This window comes from Schistocerca nitens, chromosome 1 (genome assembly GCF_023898315.1).
Source record: "Schistocerca nitens isolate TAMUIC-IGC-003100 chromosome 1, iqSchNite1.1, whole genome shotgun sequence".
Taxonomy (NCBI): Eukaryota; Metazoa; Arthropoda; class Insecta; order Orthoptera; family Acrididae; genus Schistocerca; species Schistocerca nitens.
This window is the reverse complement of record NC_064614.1, coordinates 180,064,281-180,082,731: the sequence shown is the minus strand read 5'-3', so window position 1 is coordinate 180,082,731 and position 18,451 is coordinate 180,064,281. Positions and strand designations below refer to the sequence as shown.

At 42.6% G+C, this 18,451-nt stretch overlaps 1 protein-coding gene across 1 annotated transcript in view; it reads left to right on the top strand.

The window, feature by feature from the left end:
- Positions 1-5,938: 5,938 nt before the first annotated feature.
- LOC126244919 (GTP-binding protein Rhes-like) overlaps positions 5,939-18,451 on the top strand; it is a 509,501-nt gene continuing 496,988 nt past the window's right edge. Inside the window, exon 1 of the mRNA XM_049948275.1 lies at positions 5,939-6,057. The gene's annotated coding sequence lies outside the window, so the exon portion shown is untranslated. The remainder of the gene's footprint in view (positions 6,058-18,451) is intronic.

Sequence of the window (18,451 nt, the reverse complement as noted above, 5' to 3'; positions counted from 1 at the left end):
TTTTCAAAGTCCGCTACAACACTCTAACACTGCCTCCTGCAAAAGGTGGCCTCGGACTCGTCAACGTGCGGGCACGATCTTCTGCACTCTTTGTCCACACTCTGTTGCGGCACTGGCAGGGGCCGGTCCCGTCCTTAACACGCAGTCTCTTAGATATCCTCCGACCAGCCTCTCTCGATCCACCGATCAATGTGGCACCTATTTCTCCATTATTGTACCACGTCGCCAGTTGTTTCATAGAACTCAGCTACGTTCGGGCCGATCTTCCAGTCACCCGTCCCCCACGTACAAAAGATTATTATCGTTTGTTTATGCTGTCCAGCCCCTGCGACCCCATGGTGTTACGGCATCCTGACATTAACTGGCGAACAGTTTGGGGGTGTGTGCATGCAGCCTTTTTACTGCCGTCTGTGTCTGCACTCTGGTATGTTTTAGTCTATGGCGAATTCCCGACTAATAGTCGACTTTATCGCATAGGACTGGCCACCTCCCCACACTGCCCTGATTGTCAGCTCGAAGACACCGACGAGCACCGTCTTACGTGCCCCCTGAAACGAAACGTATGGCTCCTCATCCAACGAATCGTGGGCTTTTACCTCCGTGCCCCGCCAACGACGGTAACCCCGGATTTCCTGTTGTTGCCCCAGACATTTCACTACCCTCTTGCTAAGCACCATACCCTAATCTGGTTTCGAGGACAGGCATTAGAATACCTCTTTCACAGTGGTCCGCATACAGTCCTCGACTTCTGGTACAAAGTTGTGACCGCGCATAGCACCCTCACCCGAAAACCATCTTACTGACAAACTTTTGCCGGTTATCTCCGCAGCGTCTTTCTTGAGCCCCCTCAAAGTTGGGGTGTGCCATGCCTACCTGTCACATGATGCAACACCCTTATCCACGTTCTCATGAATCGACCAAAAAACAAATAAAAAAAGGAAGAAGACAGAATATATTACATTTTGTTGCATTTAATGTTTTTCTAATAATTTTTGTTTAACTAACAGTCATTTGTATGTGTTTAAATGGAACTCTTGCATAGTGTATATATATGTACTTTTAGTTTGTTCAATAAAGATTATTATAAAAAAAGGGAAAAAAATGTTGGTAGAGCACTTGCCCGCGTAAGGCATAGGTCCCGAGTTCGAGTCTCGGACCGCACACAGTTTTAATCTGCCAGGAAGTTTCACCATTGTAGGCGTTCATTAAATAATCGCTTTACAAGACACTATCCATTCTGTTCAAATGATCTTCCAAGTTCTTTTGCACCTGTGAGTGTATAATAATCTACTTGCAAAGACTACTGTTTTAATTTATTCTCGTTCAATTGTAATTCTCAATTGTAATTCGTCAAGGATGGCTGGCTGCAACTGCAATCTGACAAGCACAGAGTAACAATATTTGGTTGGAGGTTTGTCTGGTTTCCATCGTAGACAGGATCTCTCTCTCATCGGTGACAATTTCAGAATTTCAGAGTGTTTATTGCAATTAACAGTCTTAAATCTACAAATTTTTATAAATTTTGGTTTGTCTTTCTTCAGTCTATCTCATGAGCTGTAAGATCAGTATTGCCTCGAATGTTCCTACATTTCTCTGGAACCTAAATCGTTCTCCCACTGAATCGGTTTCTACTAGAGATGGACTAAACTACTTTTTAACAGTAATGTGTTAAAACGTTCCAGGTCCAATCTGGAAACAAGTTCGAGAAAACTATTAATTGTTTAATACGTTTCACGTAGGCCGTGAAGCACACAGAAACACGAAAGCAGAACACGACAAATGTTTCAATGCCACACGTGGACTCTTTTGTAGCTGTTGTTGTTATTTTCAGTCCTAGGTTTGGAATGGTGCAGCTCTCCAGGCCAGTCTGTCCTGTGCAAGCCTCTTCATCTCCGAATATCTACTGCCCCCTGCATCCAGTTGAACCTGTTTTTACTGTATTCGTCCTTCGGTTTCCTTCTACAGTTCTTACCCATCACACTTCCCTTTATAACGAAACTACCATTCCTAGTTGCCGTAAGACGTGATCTATCAACCGACCCCTTCCTTTAGTCAAATTGTGACATTTATTTCTTTTTCCCCGAAGTTCTATTAAATACCCCGCATTAATTACTCGATCCATCCATGCTTTCTTCAACGTACTTCATTAAAATTTGAAATCTTAAGGATTAGCTCTGACAGCATATTTCCTACCAGGTTATGTACAGCCATAAACGCATAAGATACGAGGTGCATTCAAGTTCTAAGGCCTCCGATTTTTTTTCTCCATACTGGAAAGAGACAGAAACATGCGCATTGTTTTAAAATGAGGCCGCGTTCATTGTCAATACGTCCAAGAGATGGCAGCACCGTATGGCAGATGGAATTTTACCACCAGCGGCGAGAATGAGAACTGTTTTAAATACTTAAAATGGCGACGTTTTCCTTACTTGAACAGCGTGCAATCATTCGTTTTCTGAATTTGCGTGGTGTGAAACCAATTGAAATTCATCGACGGTTGAAGGAGACATGTGGTGATGGAGTTATGGATGTGTCGAAAGTGCGTTCGTGGGTGCGACAGTTTAATGAAGGCAGAACACTGTGTGACAACAAACCGAAACAACCTCGAGCTTGCACAAGCCGGTCTGAGGACATGATCGAGAAAGTGGAGAGAATTGTTTTGGGGGATCGCCAAATGACTGTTGAACAGATCGCCTCCAGAGTTGGCGTTTCTGTGGGTTCTGTGCACACAATCCTGCATGACGACCTGCAAATGCGAAAATTGTCATCCAGATGGTTGCCACGAATGCTGACGGACGACCACACGGCCGCCCGTGTGGCATGTTGCCAAAAAATGTTGACGCGCAACGACAGCATGAATGGGACTTTCTTTTTGTCGGTTGTGACAATGGATGAGACGTGGGTGCCATTTTTCAATCCAGAAACAAAGCGCCAGTCAGCTCAATGGAAGCACACAGATTCACCGCCACCAAAAAATTTTCGGGTAACCGCAAGTGCTGAAACAATGATGGTGTCCATGTTCTGGGACAGCGAGGGCGTAATCCTTACCAATTGCGTTCCAAAGGGCACTACGGTAACAGGTGCGTCCTACGAAAATGTTTTGAAGAACAAATTCCTTCCTGCACTGCAACAAAAACGTCCGGGAAGGGCTGCGCGTGTGCTGTTTCACAAAGACAATGCACCCGCACATCGAGCTAACGTTACGCAACAGTTTCTTCGTGATAATTTTGAAGTGATTCCTCATGCTCCCTACTCACCTGACCTGGCTCCTAGTGACTTTTGGCTTTTTCCAACAATGAAAGACACTGTCTGTGGCCGCACATTCACCAGCCGTGCTGGTATTGCCTCAGCGATTTTCCAGTGGTCAAAACAGACTCCTAAAGAAGCCTTCGCCGCTGCTATGGAATCATGGCGTCAGCGTTGTGAAAAATGTGAACGTCTGCAGGGCGATTACGTCGAGAAGTAACGCCGGTTTCATCGATTTCGGGTGAGTAGTTAACTAGAAAAAAAATCGGAGGCCTTAGAACTTGAATGCACCTCGTACTGTGTTGCCCTAAGTTTGTTGTTATTTACGGTCATGATAGGTAATAGACGACATGTGCAATCATTGTAACAGTGAAGGCATTCGAATCATCTAAGAGAAAGATGAATTACCTTTCCATTTTTCTTCTAGCGACGATAGTCTAAGTAACCGAAAAGGTAGAGAATAAGGGTTTATTTATACAGCTGATTGTTGGAAATACAGTTCTTTAAGTATCTAACTGCTGTAGAAAGTCACCTCACAGAAATATTAAAAGTAAGTAGGTTTACGTCGTTTATTTATTGTTGACGATCGTATGCAACTACGTACAAAAACGAATTTAAAGTTTCTATACTTTACTCTCCTAAAGTAATCAACATTTGCTTAATACATGAGCTTAGGACTGCAGTCAAGATCGCTCAGTGTCGCACTTTCTGGGTGGACACATTGTACTGCCTGAACAGTGGATCGAAAAAAGGGGGCCGGGGGGGAGGACTTCTCTGGCCCATAGTCAAAATGTTATCGGTCCCCGGTTCGAACCCCTCCACTACTTAAATTTTGAATAAAAATTGCTAGCGATGGCGACCGAAGACTTCCGGCATAAGAAGTCACCCTCGTTCTGTCAACGGCCTTGTCAAAGAGGGCGGAGGAGCTGACAGAGATTCAGAGCACTCTTTTGCTCTTGGGGTTGGAAGCTGCCCACGAAAGGTGGAAGAACCAACAATTTTCAACTGCATGAAGCTGCATTAAAGACACAAAATGTGTACGTACAGGACATGTCACTGGTAACTGAAAAAGTTCCAAGATGGTCTCTCCATTTGAAAAAGATTCCAGACTAGTCCCCCATTCGGATTTCCGGTAAGAGACTGCGGAAGGGGAAGTTACAATGAGAAAAAGATTGAATAACCAATGAAAGGGTATAGTACTACTAGTCGGGGCGTCGAATGTTTGAAGTTGGAAGTGGTAAGGAAGCTAGAAAATATGAAAAGGGAAATGCTAAGGCCCAATCTAGGTTCAAATGGTTCATATGGCTCTGAGCACTATGTGACTTAACATCTGAGGTCATCAGTCCCCTAGAACTTAGAACTACTTAAACCTAACTAACCTAAGGACATCACACACATCCATGCCCGAGGCAGGATTCGAACCTGCGACCGTAGCGGTCGCGCAGTTCCAGACTGTAGCGCCTAGAACCGCTCGGCCACCCCGGCCGGCCGTTCAAGGTGCACTTAATGGGGGGGGGGGGGGGGGGGGGAAGGCACAAAATGAATAGACAGCAGTGGAAGAGTTTACAAATGATATCATACCTGAAACAGAAAAGGTCTAGAAGAATCGATGAATGAAATGGACAACATAGTTTTTCACAGTATATTGGTTAAGTATAAACGATGACGGCCTCTCGTTGACACTTGTTCGTTAGATAACATCGTGGGTAGCGCCTGCTTAAGTTTTCCAAATTTGCTTGCATTTGCACAACAGTTCATGAAAAAAGCTGTGTTATCAATTTCTCTGCTCAGTTGTTGAATAGGAGAAAGGAGAAAGGATATTAGCATAAAGCCAACGTTAGGAACGGGGTAGTAGCGGAAGAAGCCAAAGAAGTCACTTACCTCTAAAATGAGATTTTATAGTACATAATGAGGTCGTTGTAGGTGAAGAAAATTTTCTGCAGGAGTAGAGCTGTACTGTTAGTAACCAAAGACCGTGGACTATGGAGAAAATTTTTGAAGGTGTGTTTGTGAAGCGCCGTTCTCTCTGAAAGGTAAACGCAGGCGATAGGGCGTCATATGAAAAGAAACAGAAAGACTGTAAAATGTAAATCTATTGAAAGATTCAAATAAGAAAACAGAAAAGTAAAGTTCTAAATAAGGTGCGCTAAAAAGATAAGTAAAGAAAGAACACAGAAACACGACGAAAAGAGAGGGCAGGTTAGAGTAATGTTCACGCTGCTACCAGTAAAAGTTAACTCGGTACTGAATGGGAAAAAATGGATAAAATTCTGGAAAATGTGCAGGAGCAGAAAATGGTTAGGAATTGTTAACTAGATTTCGAAATTCTTGAAATAATAAGTATATGGTGGTATAAATATTAGTAAGAGAGACAGGAAAAGCTGGAGGGTGGAATCAAACCATTCTGAAGGGTGGTGAGTTAAAGAAAATCCCTGATAACCTAGCCTGAATGTTTGTACGATTCTTCGTTTAACGTACCGTAACAAAGTGAAAGTTTCCGCATTTGAAGAGCACCTCTTGTTCGGTGCCCACCTGAACCGCTACCTACCTGCCCTTGGATGACCGGTGTTGTCCTACGATCCAAAACAATGAGGCCCCCTCCCGAGCACCGGATCAGGACCTCAGTGCGCATGCGCCCCCAGGCGTCGCCTATATAAGGGCGGCGCGTCGCGCCTGCTCGACTACTGTGCGACTGCCCGCTGCCACAGCCAGAGACGAGCTGCCGCCTCCTCCTACCGCCGCCTCCTCCTAACACGGCGGCGACGCACCCGCATCGCAACTCGCGCTAACACTTGCTCGCTAGATCTCGGGGTGAGTAGCATCACCTACATTTTTCCCCACTGCCTGCTAGATTTTCCGCAATTATGTTTGAAAAAAAAAAAAGCTTTATTATCACTTTGTCCTCCAGATTTTCTAGTTCTATAAACAATAAGGACGTCGGTTGGAAGGTCATGGTCTGCAGCTAACTTACTTGTCTTCTCCGTATCTGGGACGAATTCCTTAGGTTCTGAATGGTGTAAAGGTTCGATCATACAAGTAATTACAATAATTTTCGGTTTATAGGAAAGCAGTAGGAGTAAAAATGAGAAAATCGAAATACTGTTTTTAAGAAACTTTGCAGCTAACAATTCAATAACAAAAATTGGATGTTTGCTAGCTAGATTTCAGTATGAATAATGCCTTCGGTTTCTCGCATATTTCATTTCCTCTTACCTATGCGAGAAATTTTTCATTTGCGGTAGAGGGTTAGAGAAAAAACGCGCCGCTGAAAGGATAATGATATGAAAGATAGTTTTCACGACGGCATTGAACAGGTCAGGGAGGAGACGGGGTGTGGGGTAGGAGAGAGGAAGCGTCACGAACACTTGGTCGCACACAGTGCGTCGACTCGTTAGCTGTAGCTGTACATGTAAAACAACGAGATATAAAGTACAACTTGCTTTTGTTGCTAAAGGTCTCGGAAACTACACCATACAGTCAGGTACGTGTGCAATACAAATATTGCACGCTGAGCTCTAGTAGCATACTTTACTGGGTCGCGCTTAAGAGATCGTGCGTTATATCTATTTCATGTGTATTTACCCTTCTTTACTCTGTGTATACGCATCAGCAAATTGTAAACGTTATTTCTTAACTAGAATTTGTACCGTAGTCCTTTAATTCACAATGTTTTCTATGCTATCAAAAATTAAAATATCAATCAGGCAAAGCTTCATTGTTCCCTCAATTTACTCTGAGTACATATTTTAGAAGGACAAGAAGGTAAATTAAAGGGAATTTATTAAACATTCTTATCTATTCAAAAACATTGTTGTTACCAAACATGTATAACAGTGTTATAAATTAGCATGAAATGGTAACGAAAGTTCAAATCATCTGCAAGACAAGTACTCAGATTTTTCTGCCTTGATCTGAAGTAATTGTTTCTGTATTATATGGCAGTTTACGTCTATTCAGTAAAAGGATCAGGAATAATCAGTATTAGGTTCAGACGGAATATGGAAGTAGTATTTAAAAGCTCTGTCGAGAAAACGATAATCTGAATGGAGAACTAAATGAGTTCGGGAAAATATTTGTGTCTAGAAGTACTCTAGTTTCGTTGTATGCGACTTGCATATTTGTTTCACGGGAGTCGTACCCAGAATTGTAAGCCCAGCGACTTGATCTAAACATCCTTGCATTATGGGAGTGAATAATGGAAGAAGGGCCCACTAATAAATTTTGACTTGTTTTATGTCCCCTCCAAACTACAGCATCGAGAAGGTACTACACTGTGGCACGTCTACCTTACAACTAAGAGCAGTGCTTTAATACTAATGCATTACAAAGATATCGTTACCTACCTAGGATTTGTACCTAAATATTTATTCTCAGTAGAAAGAGTACATTGTTTCATTCTGTACCAAACAGAATACCGTGTATGGAAATGCGTTGCTGCGCTCACCTTAGGTAAGGTGAGGTTTTCCGAATTGTAGTTACAGATTTCGCCACGTTCAGTAAGACTACATTCATATACCTGAAATGACTCGAGAATTTTGTTTCCAAGATAAGTAAAAAGTAACAATATTGTACAAGTCGTAGACATTCAAGTGTACATTATGTAACAGCAATTTTGATACTTCACGTAGATATCGTATTTGTCGTCATTAATAGAAAAAACATAAACACAGCTACAAATCCAAAGTGGAAACGTGTTTTCGGCCTTCTGTCACGTACAGAGTGGGAGATGTGAAATGAGAAGGTATGAAAATTTCTGCAGAGTTAGAAACTTTGTTTTACATATTGGTTCTGTGTCACATCGTGACTCTAGTTTGGTTACCTTCTCTGGTGCGATTTCAATCTTTCGTTTAATACAGCGTCTATAAAAAAATTCGCCACCTAGTGTATTCTCAGGGTAATTTTTGCAGCGAACGGTTCCCTTAAAAAGAGTACTGAGCAGAAAGCCTTTAACGACCTAGTTTTTTTAAGCTTTTCTCATAATTAGCTTCTTCGTTTACGTTTGTGCATGGTAGCATATCTTGCATTTTCTTACAAGAAATAAGAAGATAATTGACACAGAGAGCATTTTACTGAAGGTAGTAAATGTCTGTAGAACAGGTCAGTGCTTGGAATGAAAGCCTAAACTTAGTTTCAGCTCATTCATCTACCTGTCTCTAATTTCATTGTTAAATACTGTTGGCACTGCATCTGTTCGAACAAATTACTCAGACGTATCACGTTACAGAACTTTTTTCAGTCATCGGAATGGTGGCTTAGGATTGCTACTTTTTTCTCTCATTATTAAAAGCTGTATTGATGGTCCATGCCATTTAAGTAATTTTCGCTTCACTAATAATCAATGCTGGATTAAAGTTGACATTAGGTTTTCGTACAGAACTGGCCTGCGCAATGGAACAGCTGGAACAAAATGTGTAAATTCTGTGTTTTAATGTCTTATTTATATGTAGAACAAGCAGACAATTGAGCTTCACCTTAAAAATGCCTCAAAGCTCTACAAATAAAGCAGTCAGCTTGTTTACTAGATAATTGTAGTTAGTGACCGGTATTACAAAAAATGATTAAGGTTTTACGACCTGTGGACGATGCGGTTATTAGATAAGAAAGCTTTTCAGTAACTGAATTTTCTGCTAACAGATTAGCTACTCTTGTTGTCGGCTGGAAGTTTTTCGTTGTTAATTAGACACGTGAGCTGCACAGCTCGTGATTACAGCGTGAGGATTAGTCGGAAAACAAACTGACGTTCACCGTTAGTTAAAATCTCGTTTATGCCGTACTTGAAAGTAATCCAATTGAAAAGTTTGAGCATTGGAGGTGGAGGAGAGTTGACAGCCGCTTTACACAGCATCATCAAGAAAATACAACGTGTGAAGGTAATCTTTCGACAATATTTTTATGACTGTTAAAATGTAATTACCTGTCAGCTTGAAGTGGTGATGTTCCTTCCCTTCAGAGTAGCTGATAAAGTGGAATACTGGCACAGTATTTTTCCCTTTAGCGCTTGTCGAAAAGGAATACTAGCGCAGTATTTTTCCCTTTAGCGCTTGTCGAAAAGGAATATAAAGTAAAACGAAATGAAAATCGAAATTAATCACGACGCTATATTGTTTTCATTTCCGCTGCACTGCCACGCAAAGCTGGACGCAGCAGTTTACTTGTACAAGGAATGTTAGTGGATGACGGAGGAGTTATCCGATCATGTCCCATATGTGCTCGACTGGAGACAGATCTGCTGATCGAGCAGACCAACGCAACATATCGAAACTCTGTAGAGCTCGTTGAGTCACAACAGTGGCATGTGGGCGAGCATTATCGTACTGGAAGACACCGCTGGAATCTTGTTCTTGAATAACAGCACACAACATGTCGACTCGACAGACGGACGTACAAATTTACAGATGCATTAGAATGAGCCACAGCCATACCCCCAACACGACGGTCTTTCCACTCAGTAGGGCCACGTGGCCGTCCGGAGCCCGATCTGCTTGGGACTGTACCTTCACGTGACGACTGCTGCCAGCAATGGTGTACAGTGGCTACATTTCTGCTAAGTCTTCCTGCAACACCACGGAAATAACATCCAGCTTCTCGAAGCTCTATTACACGTCCTCGCTCAAACTCAGTGGGCTATTGATAATGGCGTCTTCGTCGTCTTAAAGGCATGCTTTACTAACATCAACTTACTACGTCCAATGTCCGCCCCCGGTAGCTGAATGGTCAGCGTGACGGATTGTCAATCCTCTGGGCCCGGTTTCGATTCCCGGATGGGTCGGGGAATTTTCTCCGCCAAGGCACTGGGTGTTGTTCTGTCCTCATCATCATCCTATCATCCTCATCGACTGCAGGTCGCCGATGTGGCGTCGAATTGAAAGAGCGGTACCCGGCGAACGGCCTGACCGACGGGGGGCCCTAGCCATATGATTAAATAAATACTGCGTCCAATCTCAAAGGTAACTAATACGACCGTTACAGCGCGTTCTTAAAGCAAAGCTGATTTGTATCCTAAAAGTGGCACAACTGACGCAATCTTATGCGACTGTCGCGAAACTTGAATGTACATCATCTTACAGATGTACAGAGCCATCGTCTCGCACAATTCCTTCTTGGTGTTCGGATTGCATTTCATTCACTGTAGTTTATTAAAAGATCTGATGTTGTTATTAATAATGTTCGTACCCCAAACGAGCATGTCAACAACAGCTATCCTTTCGAAACTGTAGCCGGCCAAAGTGGCCGTGCCGTTATAGGCGCTGCAATCTAGAACCGCGAGACCGCTACGGTCGCAGGTTCGAATCCCGCCTCGGGCATGGATGTGTGTGATGTCCTTAGGTTAGTTAGGTTTAATTAGTTCTAAGTTCTAGGGCGCTAATGAACTCAGAAGTTGAGTCCCGTAGTGCTCAGAGCCATTTGAACCATTTTTTCGAAACTGTAGTTGTCTCTTTGAAATTCGGCACTGTCTTTCCCAAAGCTTTCATCAAAATTTATCGACGTGTATGCAGCATGTATCCTATCCTCCAGCCCACCTTTTTCCATTCAAGTGTTGCTTGCTTTTATCAATGAGAGGATGCCGAAGAAAACAAATGCTACCTCGTTGTTTATGTTTACAAGGAAAGAGTATATTAATCTTTTTTTCCACTGGAAATGTTGCCCAATGCGTCATAATCGTTACAGCGCGGAAGAGTTTTAACAAATAAGTATGGAAAGACCTCACGCAGAATCGCGGTTTTGGGGTGAGGGGTGGGGGGTGCCTTGGTCCTCGGTTCCTATTTGAACTAAGAACGTGGGGTGAAAAGTTTTTGGTTTAGCCATGTATATAGCCGTTCAGTCATGTCCTACTGTTAAATCTGCCAGGAAGTTTCATATCAGCGCAAACTCCACTGCAGAGTGAAAATTTCATTCTGGAAACATCCCCCAGGCTGTGGCTAAACCATGTCTCCGCAATATCCTTTCTTCCAGGAATGCTAGTTCTGCAAGGTATGCAAGAGAGCTTCTGCGAGGTCTGGAAGGTAGGAGACGAAGTACTGACGGAACTGGAGCTGTGAGGGCGGGTCGTGAGTCGTGCTTGGGTAGCTCAGTTGGTAGAGCACTTGCCCGCGAAAGGCAAAGGTCGCGAGCTCGAGTCTCGGTCCTGCACACAGTTTTAATCTGACAGAAAGTTTCATATCAGCGCACACTCCGCTGCAGAGTGAAAATTTCATTATGTCCTACTGTTGTTATGTTACAGTACATGAAGCAAGTTTTGAAAGACGAACTGGAGCTGGCGCCCAGGCAAACTGTGCGACTCGATTAAATCCCTAAGTAGAAGATTTTAATTAGGCTGAAACTAATGCTCAGCTAATGGCACCCATATTTTTGGGCACCGTTCAGATTTTTTGTCCGAATACAGTCACACTTACATAACTCCGGACTGGACCGAGACTTATGGTTCATTTCTGGTCCACAGTGTATCGGACCCTGCTCTAAGGAATGTTTTAACCATCTTAAAAAAATCTTGCTCGTTTAGATTTGGCATGCACAAATAACTTTTTCCTGGGAGATTTCTGTAGCTCGCTACTTCCACACTTTAAACTTGTACTCACCGGGTCAAATTTTGCACGAGGGTACATAATTTGATAAAGTCAAAACGAATTTTTTTATTCAATATTTTTTATCCATTGTCGAGGTACTATTGTCCAGAATCGAGCTAAATGTAGCACGTAAAATCCGTTCGTACGTGAACTAAATGCGTTAGACAGTTCGAAGTGAATAAAGTAAATAAAAAATTGGTTATTACGATAAAATTGGAAAGTCACCTTCAAAAATTTAGCTTCAATCGGATTTTAAGTGCAAGAAACACTTTTTTTTTTTCTTCTGCGCTCTCCATTTCTATGTTGCTAACTTCTGCGAATCAGTTCAAATTGCGCTAAGTTGCACATAAAATGCAAGTAAAGTCCTGTTTCATACGAATCTCACGTGCTGAGACGTTTTAAAGGGATACGGATGATAATAAAAAATATATTTTTCGGTAATTATAAGAAGCATTTGCAAAAATGTTTTATCATTCGGGTTTTATGTGAAAAAAATACGTGTTTGCAAATGAAACTGTTTCGTAGAAATGCGTTGCATTTTAAGCGCAGCACTTGGATATAATTATTACAGTTGGTTATCGTTCCGTTGTTCCGTTGTACTGATCGACGAAGTGCAACAAGCGTGGAGCTCCAGCACACAAATTAACATCCAGCACCTGTCAGACGCATGTATGCACGTTTGCAGCCGCGCAGAGTGGCCGCTCGGTTTGAGGCGCCATGTCACGGATTGCGAGGACCCTCCCACCGGACGTTCGAGTCCTCCCTCGGGCATGGGTGTGTGTGCTTTTCTTAGCATTAAGTTAGGTTAAGTTAGTTTAAGTAGTCTAGGGACCGATGACTTCAGCAGTTTCGTCCCTAAGGAATTCACACACAACTGCCGGCCGCGGTGGCCGAGCGGTTCTAGGCGCTTCAGTCCGGAACTGCGCGACTGCTACCATCGCAGGTTCGAATCCTGCCTCGGGCATGGAAGTGTGTGATGTCCTTAGGTCGGTTAGGTTTAAGTACTTCTAAGTTCTAGGGGTCTGATGACCTCAGATGTTAAGTCCCATAGTGCTCAAAGCCATTTGAACCATCACACTCAACTGAACAATTGAACACGTTTGAATGCTTGCAGTCAACATTCTGGCGGCTACACCAGTTATTAATGTACCAGCATTTCACATTTGCAAAGACTTTTCTCGCGCCTATATTAACATGTGGTCTTTCAACATTAATCACATATACTGTATATGTTACCTAGTCAAGTGTATTACCGAAATTTCATTACCCTACAGTAATTATTTCTTGGTGTTGGGAAATTTTTTCCTTCAGTGAACCTTCGGCAATTTTTCTTCCTGTATGAAATCTAGCAAAATCTCTAGTCACTGGTTGGAGTATAGCGAATCGGCTGTAGGATTCTCTTTGGAATTTGTTTAAATCGTGTAACTAGCGACAAAACTTAAGAGCCGTCATGTCCACCGTGTCACAATAGTACATATCTGGTTATCGCATCAGTACTTTAATCCACATCACTAAAGAGCAATGTCCGTCCCTGGTAGCTGAGTGATCCGCGCGACGGAATTTCATACCTAACGGCCCGGGTTCGATTCTCGGTTGGGTTGGAGATTTTCTCCAGTCAGGGTCTGGATGATGTATTGTCCTTATCATCATCATTTCATCCCCATCGACACATAAGCCACCGAAGTTGCGTCAACTCAAAAGACTTGCACCAGGCGAACGGTCTACCCGACGGGAGGCCCTCGCCACACGGCATTTCCATTTACTAAAAAGAAATGTGGCCAGGACGGTATGGCAGTTCGAACTTACACTTCATTTATTTCTAAAACTGCCAGACATGTTGCAACTTCTATTGCTGACGCTACTAAGTAGTCAAAACAAACATTTTTTACAAAAACTACACCTAGTCCCCCAGACGTTGGAAGAGTTAGTTATATTTCATGTGGGGAAATATTTCGAAGAAGAATCACATCGCGGAGTAGAAGTATATACCCGCAATCGAAAATTAAAATTTTGTGTGTTGGAAAACAGGGGGAGACTTTAACTTCAACACTCTCTAGAAACCGGGTGGTTCTCATAGAAGTGCAGCTACTCATGCAGGTACAGTGTTGGCTGTAATTATCGTGTGGCAGGGAAACTTGCTGGATATTCTAATTCGTTAATGGGAAACCGATTTTCGCTGGAAAAACTTATTTCCAATTTCGGCAACAAGATGCGAATCTGGCGCTGTGAATGCAAGAAAGACGTATAGAAATGCTGCGATATGTAATGGACTAGAAATGGGAAGTGGGCAGAATAGGTCAAAGAAGTGAGAAAGGCATTATATTGATTTTATTATTAAGCGCTGCTTATACAACTTGTTTGATAAGAGTACCGGAGACGTCGACGATGTGTTGTATCGGTAAAACGACATGATCAACAATTGCTCGCATCAGTCCCGGGGAATCCGAGCAATGTGTTCCTGTATACTGACACATACTGGCATTCAGATCAGGTAGAGAACGAACGTGTCCCTGGTAAAAGCGTTCTTGTAAATACTCCAGGAGCCAAAAGACACACAGATTCAAATTAGGTAATCGTGAAGGCCAATGTATCTAAAAACAACTCTGGAGATAACACGTTTTTAGGTTGCATTAAGCAGATCTTTCACTGGGAAAGCGACCTGAGATGTTGCTCCATCTTGCGTGAGAACTCCCGGAGTGGTTTCTACACAGTTGTCGTTTTCCAAAGCAGGGATCACGTGCTGTATAAGGAGGTGTCGATAACGTTCAGACACCACGGTACACCTCAGGGCGGTTCTCTTCAGACAGAATAAAGCTGCTTTTGAATCTACACCACGCAGTCACACACGGCTAGTGCAGGGGGTGTTCGTGCACATTACGTGGTTTGACAGTACCAAAAATTTGGCAGTTCTATGTATTCACTTCACCCTGTAGTGTAAAATTTGCCTCGTTACTCCACATAATGTTGCCCAGCCAAATAGACCTCAAACTTTCGCGTACTGTTGACTATGCGATGGACAATTCACGTTGGAATAACCGAACACCACCCATTGGGATATTTGGTGATCTCTCAAAGGCTTATGATTGTGTGAATCATGAAATTCTTCTAGATAAGCTTAAGTATTGTGGTATGAGTGGGACAGTGAACAGATGGTTTAACTCATACTTAACTGGAAGAATGCAGATGGTTGAAATTAACAGTACAGATTGTCTGCAAAAATCAGCTAACTGGGGAGGTATCAAGAATGGTGTCCCACATGGTTCAGTCTTGGGTCTCTTATTGTTCTTAATATATATTAACGACTTGCCACTCTATATTCATGAAGATGAAAAGCTAGTTGTTTTTGCTGATGATACAAGTATAGTAATCACACCCAACAAGGAAGAATTAGCTGAGGAAATTGTAAGTAATGTCTTCCAGAAAATTATTAACTGGTTCTCTACAAATGGACTCTCACTAATTTTTGACAAAACACAGTTAATACAATTCTGTACAGTAAATGGCATAACACCATTGATAAATATAGACTATGAACAGAGTCTTTTGCTAAGGCAGAATACTCAAAATTTCTGGGTGTGTGCATTGATGAAAAATTGAATTGTAAGAAACACATCGATGATCTGCTGAAACGGTTGAGTTCAGCTACTTATGCTATTAGGGTTATCGCAAATTTTGGTGATAAACATATCAGTAAATTAGCCTACTGTTCCTACTTTTATTCACTGCTTTCATAAGTCATCATATTTTGGGGCAATTCCTCAATAAAACAAAGTATTCATTGCACAAAAGCGCGTAATCAGAATAATAGCCATCCAAGATTACCTTGCAGACATTTATTTTAGGAAATCGGGATATATACAGTAGATTCGCAGTACATATATTCAGTTACGAAATTTGTCACTAATAACCCATCCCAATACAAATATAACAGCGAAGTGCATAGGTACAACGGTAGAAGAAAGGATGATTTTCACCATTCTGGATTAAATCTCACTTTGGCGCAGAAAGGGGTGAATTATGCTACCACAAAAACGTTTGGTCATTTGCCAAATAGTATTAAAAGTCTGACAGATAGCCAACCAACATTTAAAAGCAAAGTAAAATGATTTCTGAATGACAGCTCCTTCTACTCAATAGATGAGTTCTCAGATATAAAGTAGAAACAGTAAAAAAAAGTAATTAATTACTTTGTGTAAAGGAGACTTATGTTAAAGTGAGACGTTCCACATCATTACGAAATGTCGTATTCATGATCTATGGTACAAGGATTAATGTATGTATGTATGTGTGTTACATTGCGCGAGCGGTGGCACTACCTGGAGAACTCGCTGCATGGCCAGTTAGAGCAACAGCAGCCCGGTCAATAACTAACACCGGGATACGACCCTTACCTCTTCCAGGTACAGCACCAAGCTCGCCCCTGTTTAAGAATTTTATTATCATCCTCTTTAAACCACTTAATGACGTCGGGCCTCTCCTCATATCTTTACATATCTTTAAGTCGGCAATACTGTCTCAATGCAGCACTGTAATTGCTGCCGTTACATAAAACAGTTTCACTAACAGTGCATGGTCTCTTTTCTCAATAGCCATACTGTTCAACCACGTTATGGCTTGTCAAATAACAGCGTGGATGTCATACCGTCTTACAAAAAGTGTACAGTGCCAGACTTGCACCTGGTGGCCACAACTGGAACAATATTTTTACAGCACAAGTCGGTTCCGCAGTAACGCATAAGCATATCTACCAAATCTCGTTGACATACGACAATTACAACCCACACTGGATCTCCGTGAATAGATGCACTTTAATTCTAACCACCAGGTACTCAACGTACAAATTCAGTGCTGCAGTAAATACAATACATGTGTCCTTGTCACTTGGTGAGCCATGTTCGTTTTCCACATTAGAAATATTTAAAAACAAAGACGATTTCATCGTTATGATATACGTAAATGTCTGATGTGAGAAGTTTCACAAAAGTACTAGTGAGACATACTGAACGTTGATGTCAGAACTATCGGTACAGAGGTGGTCCCACCACAGACTAAATGTAAGCCTGGAAGAGCAGTTTAAGTGCTATCAGCTAATAGTTGAAGCTTTCCATATCTAACACTTTTTTTGACTATCATTGACGAACTTAAGTGTCCAATACTTGGCAAGTGTTTAAGGTTTTAAAAGCAGATATGTCAAATATCGTGAAAAATGGACACCAGAGTTTCGACGTAAAGCAGTAAGGGATATAACCATACAGAAGGAAGTCATTCACGAGATGTGCACGATGGGGGCGCGAATTGTCGTCCATGAAGACGAATGCCTCACCAGTATGCTGCCGATATGGTTGCACTATCGGTGTGAAGATGGCATTCACGCATCGTACAGCCGTTATAGGGCCATCCATGAACACCAGCGGCATACGTCGGCCCCACATAATGCCACCCCAAAACAACAGGGAACCTCCACCTTGTGCACTCGCTGGACACTGTGTCTAAGGCGTTCAGTCTGACCGGGTTGCCTCCAAACTTGTCTCCGACGATTGTCTGGTTGAAGGCATATGCGACACTCACCAGTGAAGAAATGTGATGCCAATCCCGAGCGGTCAGTTTGGCATGTTGCTGGGCCCATCTGTACCGCGCTGCATTGTGTCTTAGTTCCAAGGATGGACTTCACCGTGGACTTCGAAATTGAAGTTGCGCATCATGCAGCCTATTGCGCACAGTTTGAATCGTAACACGACGTCCTGTGGCTGCACGAAAAGCATTATTCAACATGATGGCGTTGCTTTCAGGGTTCTTCCGAGTCATAATCCGTGGGTAGCGGTCATCCACTCCAGTAGTAGCCCTTGGGCGGCCTGAGCGTGGCATGTCATTGACAGTTCCTGTCTCTCTGTATCTTCTCTATGTCCGAAGAACATCGATTTGGTTCACTGCGAGACGCCTGGACACTTCCGTTGTTGAGAGTTCTTCCTGGCACAAAGTAACAATATGGACGCGATCGAACCGTGGTATTGACCGTCTAGGCATGTTTAACTACAGACAACCCGAGCCGTGTACCTGATTCCTGACTGGAACCAATTGGCTATCGGATCCCCACCATCTAATAGGCGGTGCTCATGCATGGTTGTTTACATCTTTAGGTGGATTTAGTGACATCTCTGAACAGTCGAAGGGACTGTGTCTGTGATAGAACATTCACAGTGAACGTGTATCTTCAGGAGTTCTTGGGGCCAAGGCGATGAAAACCTTTTTTGATGTGTATATTGTACTGGAGTATATTGATGATTGTGGGACAATACACACTTTGTTGGACATAATGGGGCTATTTTCTCCTGACTTAATAATTCGTCAAGGAGAGTGGAAGTAGAAATACGCATAGTTGAGTGGTTAATAACCGCATATGTTTAAACGGGTGGAAGTGTAAACCTGATTCTGGAGCACTGTGAGAGGATGGTATCCACCTGAAAGTGGCGCATGGATTTTTAGCTTCTTGCCAAATATTAGAGACAGATTGCATTTGACATTGACGCCCTTCACAGGGTTAGTGCACTTACTTATTCATCACGTTCTGTGATTAGTAATGCCGCTTTTAGTCACTATGGCGGAGTTTGTATCTAATGATACCTAACAAAATTCGACGACTC